Source organism: Bubalus bubalis, chromosome 2 (assembly GCF_019923935.1).
Source record: "Bubalus bubalis isolate 160015118507 breed Murrah chromosome 2, NDDB_SH_1, whole genome shotgun sequence".
Lineage (NCBI taxonomy): Eukaryota > Metazoa > Chordata > Mammalia > Artiodactyla > Bovidae > Bubalus > Bubalus bubalis.
The window spans coordinates 43,428,577-43,444,527 of record NC_059158.1 but is presented as its reverse complement, the minus strand read 5'-3'; the positions used below and the strand labels follow the sequence as shown (position 1 = coordinate 43,444,527).

The following is a 15,951-nucleotide window of genomic DNA, read 5'->3' as shown; positions in this document are numbered from 1 at the left end:
GCTTTTCCATCTTTGGCTGCAAAGAATATAAACAATCTGATTTCAGTACTGACCACCTGGTGATGTCCACGTGTAGAGTCTTCTCTGCGTTGTTGGAAGAGGGTGCTTGCTATGACCAGTGTGTCCTCTGCGCAAAATCTGTTAGCCTTTGCCCTGCTTCGTTTTGCACTCCAAGGCCAAATTTGCCTGTTACTCCAGGTATTTCTTGACTTCCTACTTTTGCATTCCAGTCCCCTGTAATGAACAGGACATCTTTTGGGGGTGTTAGTTCTAGAAGTTCTTGTACGTCTTCATAGAACCGTTCATCTTCCTCAGCATTACTGGTCGGGGCGTAGACTTGGATTACTGTGATACTGAATGGTTTGCCTTGGAAACAAACAGAGATCATTCCGCCATTTTTGAGACTGCATCCAAGCAGCATCTTGTAGTGACTGTATCAGTTCAGTTCAGTCGCTCAGTCGTCTCCGACTTTTTGTGACCCCATGGACCGCAGCATGCCAGGCCTCCCTGTCCATCACCAACTCCCAGAGTTTACGCAAACTCATGTCCATTGAGTCGGTGATACCATCCAACCATCTCATTCTCCGTTGTCCCCCCTTCCTCCCACCTTCAATCTTTCCCAGCATCGGGGTCTTTTCAAATGAGTCAGTTCTTCGCATCAGGTGGCCAAAGTATTGGAGTTTTAGCTTCAATATCAGTCCTTCCAATGAACACCCAGGACTGATCTCCTTTAGGATGGACTGGTTGGATCTCCATGCAGTCCAGGGACTCTCAAGAGTCTTCTCCAACACCACAGTTCAAAAGCATCGATTCTTCAGCGCTTGGCTTTCTTTATAGTCCAACTCTCACACCTATACATGACTACTGGAAAAAACCATAGCCTTGACTAGACAGATCTTTGGCATAGTCAATAAAGCAGAAATAGATGTTTTTCTGGAACTCTCTTGCTTTTTTGATGATCCAGCAGATGCTGGCAATTTGATCTCTGGTTCCTCTGCCTTTCCTAAAACCAGCTTAAACATCTGGAAGTTCACAGTTCATGTATTGCTGAAGCCTGGCTTGGAGAATTTTGAGCATTATACTAGCGTGTGAGATGAGTGCAATTGTGCAGTAGTTTGGGCATTCTTTGGCATTGCCTTGTTTTGGGATTGGAATATGGATGCTTACAATAAAATTATTTCTGTGGCAATACATTGTAATAAAATAGTGGAGTGACTTCTCTGGTGGTCCAGAGAATAAGAATCTGCCTAATGCAGGCGACACACATTTGATCCCTAGTCTGGGAAGATTCCGTATGCCTTGGGGCCACTAAGCCCATAAGCCACAACCTCTGAGCCCAAGCTCCACAAGGAGAACCCCATAACAAGAAGCTGGAGCACCTCAATGAAAGTTCACATGCAGCAATGAATACCCAGCATACCCATAAATAAATAAAATTTAAAAGTAATAAATAAACAAAATTGAAAAACAAAACATCCCCCTTTCTGCTTTGATCTGATACCTCAAAAAACACAGAAAACTCTGTAAGGTGGTGGTGGCAGCATACTTTCAATCAGGTGAGCATTTTTAAAAAAGCAGTTAACAAATTCAATGCCAAAAATATGAATCAAGTTTCTTTCCTAAATATATATTTAAAGCAACCTAAAATGCTCATATAGTTCAATTACCTCATTAGCATCCTCCCAATGAGAGCAGCGGGAAAGGGAGGGGAAGAGATGAGCGCTTTAATACGGTTGGCACGTGCACGGGCTTTGGAATCCAACACTTCTGAGTGGTCAGGTTATGCTCATGTGTGTGTCTGTGTGTGAGCTGCTTAGTCGGTGGTCAGGTTATGCTCGTGTATGTGTGTTAGCTGCTTAGTCATGTCCGACTCTTTGCAACCACATGGACTGTAGCCTACCAGGCTCCTCCATCCATGTAATTTTCCAGGCAAGACTCCTGGAGTGGGTGCCATCTCCTTCTCCAGCTCTTCTGTGTGATTAAGGTCAAGTCACTCATCTTTTCCAGTAATAATAATAAGACCTAGTATTTGAGTTCTTACTTAAATGTCTACCTATGAAGCAGGTATTATCATGCTTCCTATATTCTAGAAAAGAAATCTGATGCTTAGAGATGATAAATAATCTGCCAATGCCATGCAGTTAAGCAGCAGCACCAGAATTTGGACGTTAAGTGTCTTTGACTCCACAGCCTGTACACCCACCATATTAATGCCCTCCTCACCTCTGCCGCTGAGAGAATAAATTAGGACACCTTTTGGAGGGCAGGCAAGATAAATGGGATCTTGACTTATTTTTTGCTTTGCAATAACTGAGGTGTTTTACATAAATCTGCCCTCTAAACTATTTGAGAATCTTGAGGGGAAAAAAAACAGTGTGAAGGACCGGCTTTAAAAAGAAGAGGGTTAAGAAAAGCTGGTCTAGCAATTTTAAGTGATCCTTTGCCTGACACCTCAACTTTCTTAACAGTAATCTAGGTTTTAAAGGCAGAACTGGCAATTTCAGTTTGAAATGACAAAAAAACCTTCATGTTTCCAAGTATCACTATAAAGGGGATCTTGGTCTTCCTGAAACATTTAAAACTACATATATTTAATTGACTCAACAGAGGTAAACAGTTTATTTGAAAGCAGCAAGAAACCACAACTGCGTTTCTTACTCTCAATCTACTGTTGAAATGGCATGCATTTAAACATTTTAGCCATTCTAATAGGTGTAGAGTAGTTAATTCATTGTTGGATGGCATTAAAGGTAAATTTAGATAAAGTACAAGAGTCAGTAAAGTTACAAGAGTTAGTATCTTTCAAAAACACATTTAAAAAAAAAAAATGAAGACTTGAAAGGTGTAAAGGCTTAGCTCTATTTCACCAAAAGTGCATATTTAAACCCGATAACCTCTTGATGTTCTTTTCAACAATGTGTTTCTATAACCCTATAAAAATAAATTCCACTTAACATCATAGTCCCTACATAGACAGGCACACTTGCTACCTAAAGACCTTCTCAGCGAGGTCCTCGTTCAGTCTCACACCCAGAACTTCGCTGGTCATACTGCCATAAATAGTTGATCATCTTTCTTTCAGCTCTCGTAAATCTCAGTGAAAGTATGTCATGGAGGAACTCTTGGTTGAAAATAATACTCTTCCCTTCTTTAACTGCCTTACTCTCCATTCTAAAAAACCACTTTAAAAGTTCAGCACTTTTCAGTGATTTTATGACTTACTTTGAAACCAAAACTGTATCTGTTCTGGGGCCTGCCACAGAGCCCTTTAGCTGTTGAGTGATAAAAGAGGCTGTTCAGATGGCATTATAGTCTGTCCACTTATGTCCTGAAGTCACTCCTCAACCCCGAAACAGAGTAAAGAAAAAGAAAAATCAAGCCAAATAAAATGAATAACTGCCACTTCATCTAAACCACAGGACTGTTTTGTATGGAAGAGCTCTAAATGAGCATTATGGCAGGTATACGGATGGAAAAATATTTCATTTGGCACAGATATAAATGTATAGACCTGTGGTTAAGTACAAACACATTATAGCTGATTTTGAAACTGTTACTCTCCCATCTTCAATACTATGGCTTTTCTTCACCAATAAAGGGCAATTACTATATAAACCACTGGGAAGGGAAAAACCAGGAGGATGGATCTCTCTCCTCTCGATTCATTGTCTAAGACTGTGCATGTGTGCACGATGATGAGGCAGAGAGAACAGTAAGTCTGCTGCTAGAGGAGCAGCAAGGGCGCTGTGGCGAGGGGTGAAGCAAGTGGGCAAGAGAGAGGAGTAGAGGGGAAGTGCCAGAGGAGCCAGGCCACAGGCCACTCTAAGGCTTCAGCTTGAAAGGCCTTCAAGTGACATCATCTGACCAGGTTTTCAAAACAGAATCATTTTGTATGCTGTGCTGAAAATAAACTTACAGGGGTAAGAGTACAGAGGGGAGCAGAGGAAATGAGGTGAGAGGTGATGGTGGCTTGGACCAAGGTGGTAGAGAGACAGATACCTGAGAAGTGGCAGGATTCTGTATATATGTATTTTGAAGGTAGGGCCAACAGAATTGACTAATGAACTAAATATTGGGTGTGAGAAAAAGAAATCAAGGATGACTCTTAGTTTTTTGAGTTAAGCAACTGGAAGGAGATGAAGTGGACATTTACTGAGATGGAGAAGATAATGGCTCAGAGGTTTAGTTATACATCTTAAGTTTCAGATGCCTATTGTACATCCCAATGGAAATGCCAAGTAGGCAGATTAAGGACAGCTAAATGGTTAGGGATAAATGGGTCATCCGTCCACCAACCAACTTACCCACCCACTAACCCAATCACTCACCTACTGTATTTAAATCCTTGAGACTGGATAAGATCAACAAGAAGTAGATGGGAGACAAAGAAAGAAAAGGAAGAACCGAACTTCAGGACATTCAACCTTCAGGGAGGATCAGAAGACACTCAGATGGAGGACAAAAGTCAGAAAAGAGTGGTGTCCTGGAAGCCTAATAGAAAAAGTTATTTAAGCTTTTTTCCCCAATAGTGTTCTGTTCCTAGTCTTTTGATTCTTCCCGCTGAGGCGCCAGACACCATGGTTAAGTCATCCCTGTTGCACTTTCTCTGAATTCACGTCTCATGGAAACTATGAGATAACATGATTATTGTTTTAAGTTTTGTGAAGCAGCAATGTAACAGTTTCCAAATATATAACTGTGTCAGCGGCACCAACAAAAGAGTTCACATAAATCTACCCAGTTGCAATACTCTCAAGGAGATTAGTGCATTTGATGATTCTTCATGGATTACTTCTAGTCATACTCCTTTAAGGATTAATTGAGTCATCTGGAAACAGTAAATGATCCTGATGATCTCCATGTGAACCATTCCTTGCCCCAATAAAGTTATCTTCACCATCATTCTAATTAAAAAAAAAAAAAATTCTTCAAATGCTAAGATCGTTTCAAAGCTAAAAATAAGCTTGCATGGATGCTTGGGGCTGGCGCACTGGGACGACCCAGAGGGACGGTATGGGGAGGGAAGAGGGAGGAGGGTTCAGGATGGGGAATACATGTATACCAGTGGCGGATTCATTTCGATATTTGGCAAAACTAATACAATATTGTAAAGTTTAAAAATAAAATAAAATTAAAAAAAAAAAAAAAATCACACACACACAAAAAGAGAGAAAATAAAAACAAAAAATGTAACTGAAGCCTTGCCATCTGCCCCCCAGAGATGGATTTGCTTTCATTTCCTTGGACTTAAAGAGAAGACAATACAGAACAAAATTTTAGCAGTTCTAACTTTAATCTTTCTGAACCCAGATATATCCCCTTAGAATTCCTTGGGGGATCATGGCTATGCCATTAAGCACTTTAAATACTGACTTTTACAACTAATTGATCTGTCCACATTTCTCCCCAGACTCCGGGGTTGTAAAAAAAAAACTAAAATTAAAAAAAAAAGAAAGCGAGAGAGTTAGATAAAAGAAAATTTCCAGGGGCTTCCCCCTAGCTCAATTTCCTTCCCCAACAGTTATTTATTTTCTTATATGATCATCCCCTCTCCAGTGACTTTATTTATTTTTTTGCCACACCACGCAGCATGCAGGACTTCCTGACCAGGGATCAAACCCATGATCCCTGCAGTGGAAGCATGGAGTCCCAACCACTGGATGGTCAGGGAAGTCCCCACCCCAAGGTAACTAAAATTTCATTTAACTAAGCGTCTCAGAGGACTTTCCAAGTTGGGATATACAGATTTCCTTTATCTTCTTTAACCTGCTGCTGGATAATACATAATACGAACTGCCATGACTGATATAATCATTCTCCTACTGATGGACATTTAGACTGTCTCCAGTTTTTGCTATTATAAGCATTCCTTTACATATACTTAGAAGTCAACATGCTTGGCTCAGATATACGCCAAGAAGCACAGAAAGTTGTAAGACTTGGTCAAGGCTTCCAAGCCTGTGGCACGAGAAGAGGAAGAAGGGCTGGGATAACCAAAAATGACAAAGAAGAGAAAAGTTAGAAAACTTGTTTAATTAAAAAAATATTTTAAACCTTCCAGTTCACTTGCACGTTTGATATTTGAGGATAACACTGAGAAGCCTATAATCAAGTAGGAAAGCTGACAGAAAATACACCAAAATGTTACTAACAGGGAATATGAACATTTACAATTTTGTTCTTTTTATTTTTCTGTTTTTCAGAATGTCCACATTGAGAATATATGGAGAAAATATACTTAAAACTTATAATGGAAAAAACATTTATAAAAGTCACGAAAGCATTCATAAAATGTAGTAGCTGAGCAGAAAACTCAGAGATGTGCCCAGGTAGCAAGGGGACAGGGCAGGTTCTCCAGCTGGAGGGAACCATATGCACTCAGATCTGTGGCATGTCCTGAAATGGAAAGCAGCTGGAATGATTGGTGTACAGTTCCCAAATAGTACAGACAGACATTTTTAAGACTCTTAAAACATACTGCCTATTCCTTAATCATCATCAATAGAATAAAATTTTAAAATCTTGTCTAACTTGATAAGATCAAGAAAGATACTGGGTTATTTTAATTTTTTTTCTGGCTTATTTTAATCTGCACTTATTTGATGACCAGCGAGATGTATTTTTCCCCCGCTCATTATTATTTCCTCTCCACTAAGAAGTAGGAAAGCCAAGGGAAGAACAACAGTCAGTTTCTTCGTCTCTGTTCCAGGAGTTCATGTCACTGAGCTGCACTCCATGCTCACCAAGGTACCCAGGTCCTGTAACCTCTTCAACTTTGAATGCCTCTCTACCAGGCTGTCAAGGCCCTCTGCCATCCTGCTATGTCCACAGCCTGTTTTTCCCCTTTACTCCATCTGTGGCGTTCAGGACACCAGTCCCAAACCTAACCAGACTGATAGTGAGAGCCTGACCAACAGTTACCAATTAAGGATGAGTAAGAAACCAGCATCTGGGGGTGGCAGGGACAAAAGAACCTCCAGACCATTCAAAGTAAGAGTTCTTCCACAAGCATAACGGCTCCCGGGGGCACTATGGAGACAAATGAGGGCGTTTTTGCTTGTCACAGTGATGGACGAGAACAGGTGGCACCAACAGGAAGAAAGCAGGAGAACTAGATGCCCCGTAACAGGAAGACTGATCTCGCCCAAGAGCTGCCCTACATGACTTTTCAAAGTCTTGCCACACAATTATGTGGGTGGGAAATCTCATTTTAACTATTTGAGCCTAGAATTCAATTCCTTTCTAGTCTATGAACATTAATAGAGGAGATACACACACACACACACACACACACACACACACACACACACAAGCATACATAGGTAGGAAAATACTTATCTACTATAGAAAGGAAGTGTTGAGCCTGACAAGGTTGAGAACCACTCCGATTTAAGTGGTCATTTGCAAATGTACAAAGAGAGTTAGAAAATGGTTACCTGTCCATATAAGGGGCCGCCCATATAATGCCTACACTAACCCACAAAATAAAGGGCACCTACAGGCCAAAGACGGAGAAGGCAACGGCACCCCACTCCAGTACTCCTGCCTGGCAAATCCCATGGGCGGAGGAGCCTGGTAGGCTGCAGTCCATGGGGTCGCTAGTAGTCGAACACAACTGAGCAACTTCACTTTGACTTTTCACTTTCGTGCATTGGAGAAGGAAATGGCAACCCACTCTAGTACTCTTGCCTGGAGAATCCCAGGGACGGCGGAGCCTGGTGGGCTGCCGTCTATGGGGTTACACAGTCGGACACAACTGAAGCGACTTAGTAACAGGAGCAGCACAGGCCAAAGATTACACAGAAGCAACATGAAAACCTCCCTACCCAGTTCTTAGGTTATGTTTCTTAACTCATTTTACTACTTCTATGTCTGAAAGTGGTTCCCCAAAACAGGGTAAAGAAAAAGTACATTAGGTACACTGTAAATCAAACTATAATCTATGTTTACAAAGAAAAAATAAGTAACACTCTCTTGCTGGTGCCAATTACTTCCTCTTTAATATGGTCTTTATGAATGGTCTTGTCATTCATTTACCACCGAATCAAATCAACAGAGTCAACTCCTAAATAATCCAAATTGTACCAAGAGCTATTCTATTCTACCCATCCCAGTACTCTTCCTGAAACCAGAAGGTTCACATTATACAGTCTAGAATTCTCAGTCTCTATAAAGCTTCTCCTAATAATATCAATAATGCGACTGACAGTCACATTATTTATAATATGATAAAGCAAATAATGTTATTAGAAACCAATAACAATGTTATCAGAATGCTGTTAAGAAACAGTATCTTAAGGGAAAAGATCACAAATATTAAGAAAAAAGTTGTTAAATTTGAAATGTAAATTATTCTTTTAAAATATTTTTTTAATTACTATCTACTAAAAGAGCCTAGCAGCAATGACACCCTAGTAGCAGTGAACACACCCTGCACTGTAACCTTGGTTTCTAAGGAACATTCTCCACTAAAAGGGAATTCTCTGGAGAAATGGCTGACAAGTCTGGGACAGGAAAATTCAAGGTGAGCCTGGAAGAATAAAAACAAAACAGAATTTAAAAGTCTCCCAAACAACAAACAACAACAACAAAAAGGTGAGCCCGGAATACCTTATTGCATTACAGGGCAAGAAGTGCTCACACAATGAAAGGGCCGTGTCCAAAGTACATGGGGGGCTACCTGAAAGGGCACACACTGGTCAAATTTGCAATAATTAAAGCAAAGAGAATAAAGACAGTAACTGCTTGTAATATAATGGGAAAAAAATAGGAAAATCTATTAGTTCAGTGGGGTTATTTAAAATAAGGAAAAAGGGGGGAGGGAGGAAGAAGAGAACTTTCCCTTAAAGAAGAATTTCATCTCAGGAAAAAAAGAATTAGAAAACCACTGTTCTTCAGTCTCTGCTATAATATCTGATTTGGTAAGGTTCAGCTGCTGCTGCTGCTAAGTCGTTTCAGTCGTGTCCAACTCTGCAACCCCATAGACGGCAGCCCACCAGGCTCCCCCCGTCCCTGGGATTCTCCAGGCGAGAACACTGGAGTGTGTTGCCATTTCCTTCTCCAATGCAGGAAAAGTGAAAAGTCAAAGTGAAGTCGCTCAGTCGTGTCCGACTCTTCGAGACCCCATGGACTGCAGCCTACCAGGCTCCTCCATCCATGGGATTCTCCAGGCAAGAGTACTGGAGTGGGCTGCCATCGCCTTCTCCAAGGTTCAGCAGTAGATGCTAAAACTATTATGTTAAAGACTGTTGGGAGACAGAGGACATTCATATAGCCTGGAAGAATTGTTCAACAGATTACTTACCAGTTTTGCTGCATAAGGAGAAATCTACTTCTACGATAAACTTGTCAATTATTACCTGATCAAACATTTTATCATTAATGGCAAGGCAGCCTGATACGATGTGCCTCCTGACTTTAAGTACTAGGAAGCACATGACATCACCTACGTGGCAACTCGTCAAAAATGCTTCTCCTCAATCTCATCAAGCCTCTATCTGTGTGCTATTCAACATGGTGGCCACGATCCACATGTAGCTACTGAACTTGAAATGTGTATGTGACTAAGGAACTGAATTTTAATTGTTATTGGTTTACATAGACATATATGGCTAGTGCTACCACACCGAACACTGCAGATATGGATCACTTCAGAAAATTTTACCAGATAACACTGCTCTAAGTAAGTTGCTGGAAATACAGAAGAAAAGGAAATAAATTAAAAGACACCTGAAAGAAATGATCAAACAAAACTAGAATGTGAGACAGTCTATTAGACAACATCGCTAGACTGTTAAAAAGTCACCATTACGGTGAGCAGGGTGTGGAAAGGCTTAGTGTATGATTTTATTTATGGTATAAATATATCTCTATCATAGCATAGAGCCTGAAAAGGCATACCACAAACTGCAATGTGTGAGAAAACAAACAGGTATAATAGGCATTTCTTGATAACTGGGGACATTCGAATACGGAGTAAATATTAGATGACATTATGGAATTATTATGAATTCTCAGGTGCAACAATGGTATGTAGTAATGTAAGGGACTGGCCTTAAAGAGATTCATGCTAAAGAAAGAACAGAATTTTGAGGTAATGTGCCATGACAGCTACAATTTACTTTCAAATGGCATAGTCAAAAAAAGGATGTGGATATAAACACAGAGAGGTAAGGCAAATATGCAACAAGTCAACAGATATTATATCTAGAAGAAGGGATACACTGTTTGTTTCACTATTTTAAAATTATACTTCAGTTCAGTTCAGTTCAGTTGCTCAGTTGTGTCCGACTCTTTGCAACCCCATGAATCGCAGCACACCAGGCCTCCCTGTCCATCACCAAATCCCAGAGTTCACCCAAACTCTTGTCCATAGAGTCAGTGATGCCATCCAGCCATCTCATCCTCTGTCGTCCCCTACTCCTCCTGCCCCCAATCCCTCCCAGCATCAGGATCTTTTCCAATGAGTCAACTCTTCACATGAGGTGGCCAAAGTATTGGAGTTTCAGCTTTAGCATCAGTCCTTCCAATGAACACCCAGGACTGGTCTCCTTCAGAATGGACTGGTTGGATCTCCTTGCAGTCCAAGGGACTCTCAAGCGTCTTCTCCAACACCACAGTTCAAAAGGATCAATTTACATGTATGTAAAATTTCACAGTTAAACAGTTGGAGAAAAAAAAAATCAGCCACAGAACTACAGTAACATACTGTCATTTTTGTACTTACAGGTTTTTCATTCTGCTGGGAACACGTATTACTTTTAAAATTAGAAAAGTGGGAAGCTGAAGTGGTCACCAAGCTCAATTACTAAATCAAGGACGCTGGCTACACTAGCAGCACCACAGAATGCAAGAGGTGCACTGAGAAGCCCCCGAACAAGAGCCGCTTCAGATTATACTGCTTCTAGCCTTAAGATTAAAATGTCTACAAATCATTCTAATGGAAATTCCTAGTCAGAAGCATCCGTATATTTAACACAGTCACTAACAAAAAAATGTAATATTGAATCAATTTTCATAAAGTCAAGAGTATCTATTAAATAGCTTTACAAATGCCAAACTGACAGTCACTAAAAATTCTCAACCGATTTAAGGCTGACTCCAGAAATCATGATGGAAGTAACCTAGGAGTAGCCATTTACTATTTCTTAGCTGCCTGGGAGTAGAGAGGCGCCCTCCTCTGAAAGGAGAGAGAGCCCTTCCTTGCTCTGGGGCCAGAGCTGAATTCGACTCCTGATCATGTGAGCACAGAGCAAAATCGGAGCAGAGGGATTATCACAGCTGCCTCAGCCAAGCCCTCCACTGGAGGCGGTGTCTATGCCAAGGTCTCCTTTCATCCCTGAACTGTAACTGAGAGGAAAGGCCCTTTCTAAGTTCTCAGCTGCCAGAAACAGGAGATTCAATACGGATTTACTTGAGGGCCTTTGCCAGAGATCTGCGGGATTCAATCTGCCCTCTAACATAAAACGGCCTCACCCCAGCTTCCATCTAAGACATGGTATGTTTTCTCTGTTCGTTTTCTATATTCTAAATGATTTTTTCTAAGGAAAAGCTCTTAACTTCTTTCGCTATACTCCTGTGTGTATGATTTTCTAGGAGGGCAGAATAAATATGTTCCCAAATACAAACACGTATGCACATGTCAGGTGAACAAAGGCTTCCCTGAAATGTTTTATCACCGAACCACATTTCCCACTAAATTCTTGGAGAAGAATAAATTATAAGAATAAGAAAATTATATACAATGCATTAATAGACATGATTCTTACATTTTATAATGCTTTGACAAAGAAGCTAAAAATAACTACCTTCTTACAAAGTAAAAACAAAGACACGGTAGTACTTATAAAAACATATATTTTCTTGGGGAAAGTGACATCCATCATATTGTTGTACTTCATGGTTTCCTCCTGAAGCTTCTGAGTATAACTGGCAAATGATATATATGTCTACTTTCTTCCCAACTTTTTATTTTGAAAAAATTTCAAACATATAGAAGGATCTTTTGCTATTTTTTAATCTATTTATTTGTTTTTGTCCACATGGCTTGTGGGATCCTAGCTCCCAGACCAGGGATTGAACCTGGGCCCTCTGCAGTGGAATTGTGGTATCTGAACCACTGGACTGCCAGGGAATTCCCTTAAATCAGTTTTAGAGATAAATCTATAGGTGCACACAGCCATACACTGGAGGAGTGCATGGCAATCCACTCCAGTATTCTTGCCTGGAGAATCCCATGGACAGAGGAGCCTGGTCGGCTACAGTTTATAGGGTCACAAAGAGTCAGACACGACTGAGGTGACTTAGCGCACATAGCACATAGCCATACAAGTACATAATTATTGGGAAGTTCCCCCAGAGAAGAGACAGGCTACCCACTCCGGTATTCTTGGGCTTCCCTAGTGGCTCAGATGGTAAAGAATCTGCCTGCAATGTGGGAGACCTGGGTTTGATCCCTGGGTTGGGAAGATCTCCTGGAAGAGGGCATGCCAACCCACTCCAGTGTTCTTGCCTGGAGAATCCCATGGAGAGGGGAGCCTGGCAGGCTACAGTCCATGGGGTTGTAAAGAGTCGGACACGACTGAGCGACTAAACATAGCACACAGAACATTATTATTAGTAACTCATATTCATGTGATTTGAAGTTCCTTAAAAATTAAGTAATAGAAATTCAGAAAATGCTATCTAAATAAAGCCTGGTTTTCAACAAATAAACAGGGTTGGTTTGTGATCGCTCTTGAGATTTATAGTAACTTACATCTGGATATAGTTTCTCATGTTGACACTTCTATTAAACAACGCAATATTCCCAAGGTTAAAAACCTTTATTTGCCTTCATTCATCATGTTGTTGTTCCTATTGTTTAGTCACTCAGTTGTGTCCAACTCTTTGTGACCCCATGGACTATAGCCTGCCAGGCTCCTCTGTCCATGGGATTTTCCAGGTAAGATTAGTGGAGTGGGTTGCCATCATGTAGGAGACTAAAAAATAAAACTATCTTCTTCCAAAAGTTTGGAGGCTTACCAGTTTACAGTTCAAAATAAAGTAAAAATCTGTAACACACATCATACACCTAATTAAGAATGTCTTTTGGCTGTTTCCCATTATGAGCCTTTTAGTACTACTACTGCGGTTTTAATCTACTCTGCATGTATTATTTGACTACAACATTTTAAAACCAATTTTTAAAAATTAGTTGTCTACGTTGAAAGATCAGGAGATCTCACTATCCAGTTTTCATGCTTCTCTTAAAATAGCAGTCACACTGGGTCTTAATCGCCACATGAAAACTACTGGCTGGGCCTGAGAGAAGCTGCCTCTGGCCTAGGGTAGGCTCTCCCCACTGTATCAGAGCCATACCCACCGTCAACCACCTGTCTGCTTCCCTATGGGCTTATGAGCTAGAGATCCCTTTACCCTATTTTATTTACCATGCTGAAATGACTGAAAGTATTCTTAATATGTTATGATACATATTTTATGGTTAAAGTCCTGACATTTTTTTAAAAATTAAAGTTATTTCCCTAATAGATTCTATGATACCATACGCCCCCTTTCCCTTCACAACTGTTTAGGCTGGGGCCAGAAAGTAGAGATGAAAACACAGCACAGTCACACAGAGCCTTCACTTTTCTCTCCACTCCACAGAGTCAAACACTGTGAGCTAATAAAAGTTGAAAAAACAGTGTTTCAAATTATTCCCCAGTAGTCACAGGCTTTTCAAATGTTCTACTTGTATATAACAAGAGACATGAAACACTGCTTCTCTATCGAACAGTTCTGAGATACCATAGGGAGCCTTCTGGTTGCTATGTTACATATGTAAGATCATACAACCTTTTTTTTTTGGAAGGACAGGGAACACATAGTACAGGAATCAGGATAAAAAGACACAGATTCTTAAAATAAAGTTCACTGTTTCATTTTCCATGTTTTTATCTGAAAATAAAACGAGATCAAGAAGGATTACGATAAATTCTTGATGGGTTTGACTTAAGTAAGGCTGAGATAATCAAGAAACAGCTTTGCAACGATGATCCTTGGTACCATATTAAGACATCTAGATGTCCAAATGGAGAAGGCAATGGCAACCCACTCCAGTACATTTGCCTGGAAAATCCCATGGATGGAGGAGCCTGGTAGGCTTCAGTCCATGGAGTCACAAAGAGTCAGACATGACTGAGCGACTTCACTTTGACTTTTCACTTTCCTGCACTGGAGAAGGAAATGGCAACCCACTCCAGTGTTCTTGCCTGGAGAATCCCAGGGACAGAGGAGCCTGGTGGGCTGCCATCTATGGGGTCGCACAGAGTTGGACATGACTGAAGTGACTTAGCAGCAGCAGATGTTCAAAAAACTATCTTGAATGAAGGTGAATAAAATCAAATATGCTGTGAAATGTTTATATAAGACAGCGTATCAAAAATTTGAGGAAATTCTATCCTGGCGATCCAGGGGTTAAAACCGTACATTCAGTGCAGGAGGTATGGGTTCGATCCCTGGCTGGGGAACTAACATATCACAAGCAGCACGGGCAGCACAGACAAAAACAAAAACCTGAAGAAGGGCAGCAAGGTACAAGAAAGTTTAAAGTGACATCACTGACACTAAGAACTTTCCACGATGGTGCGTTTATGTGGCATAACAACAGATGGCCAGAGCCTGAAGGCGCAGAGGAGAAGTGAGGTGTAAGGACACAGCCGATGAGGTCGGGAACAGGTTTTTGTTTTTTTTCTCTAGGTCTGTGCCAAAGGTTAATTATCAGGCTACCTACAGAAACTTTATAGATTATATGCTAGAAATGGAGATGGATATGGGCCTTGCCCAGACATGAGGCAGCAGACAGAAGGAACTGGCATTTGACCTAACTCTCCGTTATCGCTGGCTACATTTCTCTAAAGGCAGAAGGTACCCATCTTTGTCACCCTTGAAGAGAATACAGCTGCAGCTATGCACATAATTTTTCCGTTTCTGTTTTCAGATGTTCTATATCTTTGTGGTAACACTCTTGGTTTGGCTGAGGTGACAATGGGTGAAAGAGATGGAAATTTAACAGCTGCACAGAAGACAGAACAGTTTCAGATCCAGCTTCTCTTTCTTCCCTGTCAGCCAGCAGTTTTACCTTTCCCATTGAATTAACAAGAAAGAATAGCTCTGAAAACCACACAAAGAACTGCTTTTCCTTTTTATTCCAGAGAGAGCATCACATGGCTGGCTCATACAAGCCTCTGCTAGAGATGCACTGTGACCAAGGCCCGTGGCCAGCCCTAGGAGAAAACCTCATCCTTCCAACCCTTTGAAGGATCACTCTAGCAGGACTTTAAAACAACTTAAAAATGAAGGCAAGTTTCCAAAAGGGAAGAGTTCAGTTCTTTAAATGTGGTGACTGGTAATGATTCAAGTGCTACAGATTGATCTGTTTCTGAGATTCAGGCAATATGCTAAAAATTTTAAGCTGGGTTGAACCAAGTTTCAGAGCAGGTTGAGTTTAGACTGACTTAATAACCTCATTACATTCATGTTTATTCAGAAAGTTTTCCTAGGAACAAATATATGTTTAATGCAGAAAACTTGATAATCTAAGAGCTAACCCAATGATAACCTCTGTGAACACCTGGTGGACATTCTTTCAAGGCATTATGAGTATGGGTGCTAAGACTAGATGTTTTGGATTCAAATTTCATGTTGAGCACATCTAGCTGGGCACAGTTAGTTTGCACAAATTACTCAATCTCACTTTTTTCTCACCTATAAAATGTAGATGATAACAGTTACTACCTCATCAGGTATGGTGAAAAAACAAGGCAACAAATGCTTAAACAGAGCTTGGCACCTGCAATGGTATTGTTCTTTCTATACAAGTAGACACATATGTATTCTTCACTAAGTGGTTTTCTATCATAAACACTGATTCATACCCTACTTTAATCTCTAGGGAATTTGCTGCAAATA

General features: G+C 40.6%; 1 protein-coding gene and 1 long non-coding RNA gene across 3 annotated transcripts in view; one reads left to right on the top strand and one right to left on the bottom strand.

Moving 5' to 3' along the window:
* Positions 1 to 15,951, bottom strand: part of NUDT3 (nudix hydrolase 3) — a 124,787-nt gene that overhangs the window by 32,645 nt on the left and 76,191 nt on the right. The gene's annotated exons all lie outside the window — the stretch shown is intronic.
* Positions 11,362 to 15,355, top strand: LOC123330235. Its single transcript, XR_006545981.1, has 2 exons — positions 11,362 to 11,497; positions 15,195 to 15,355. It is a non-coding gene; the product is annotated as an uncharacterized LOC123330235 (long non-coding RNA).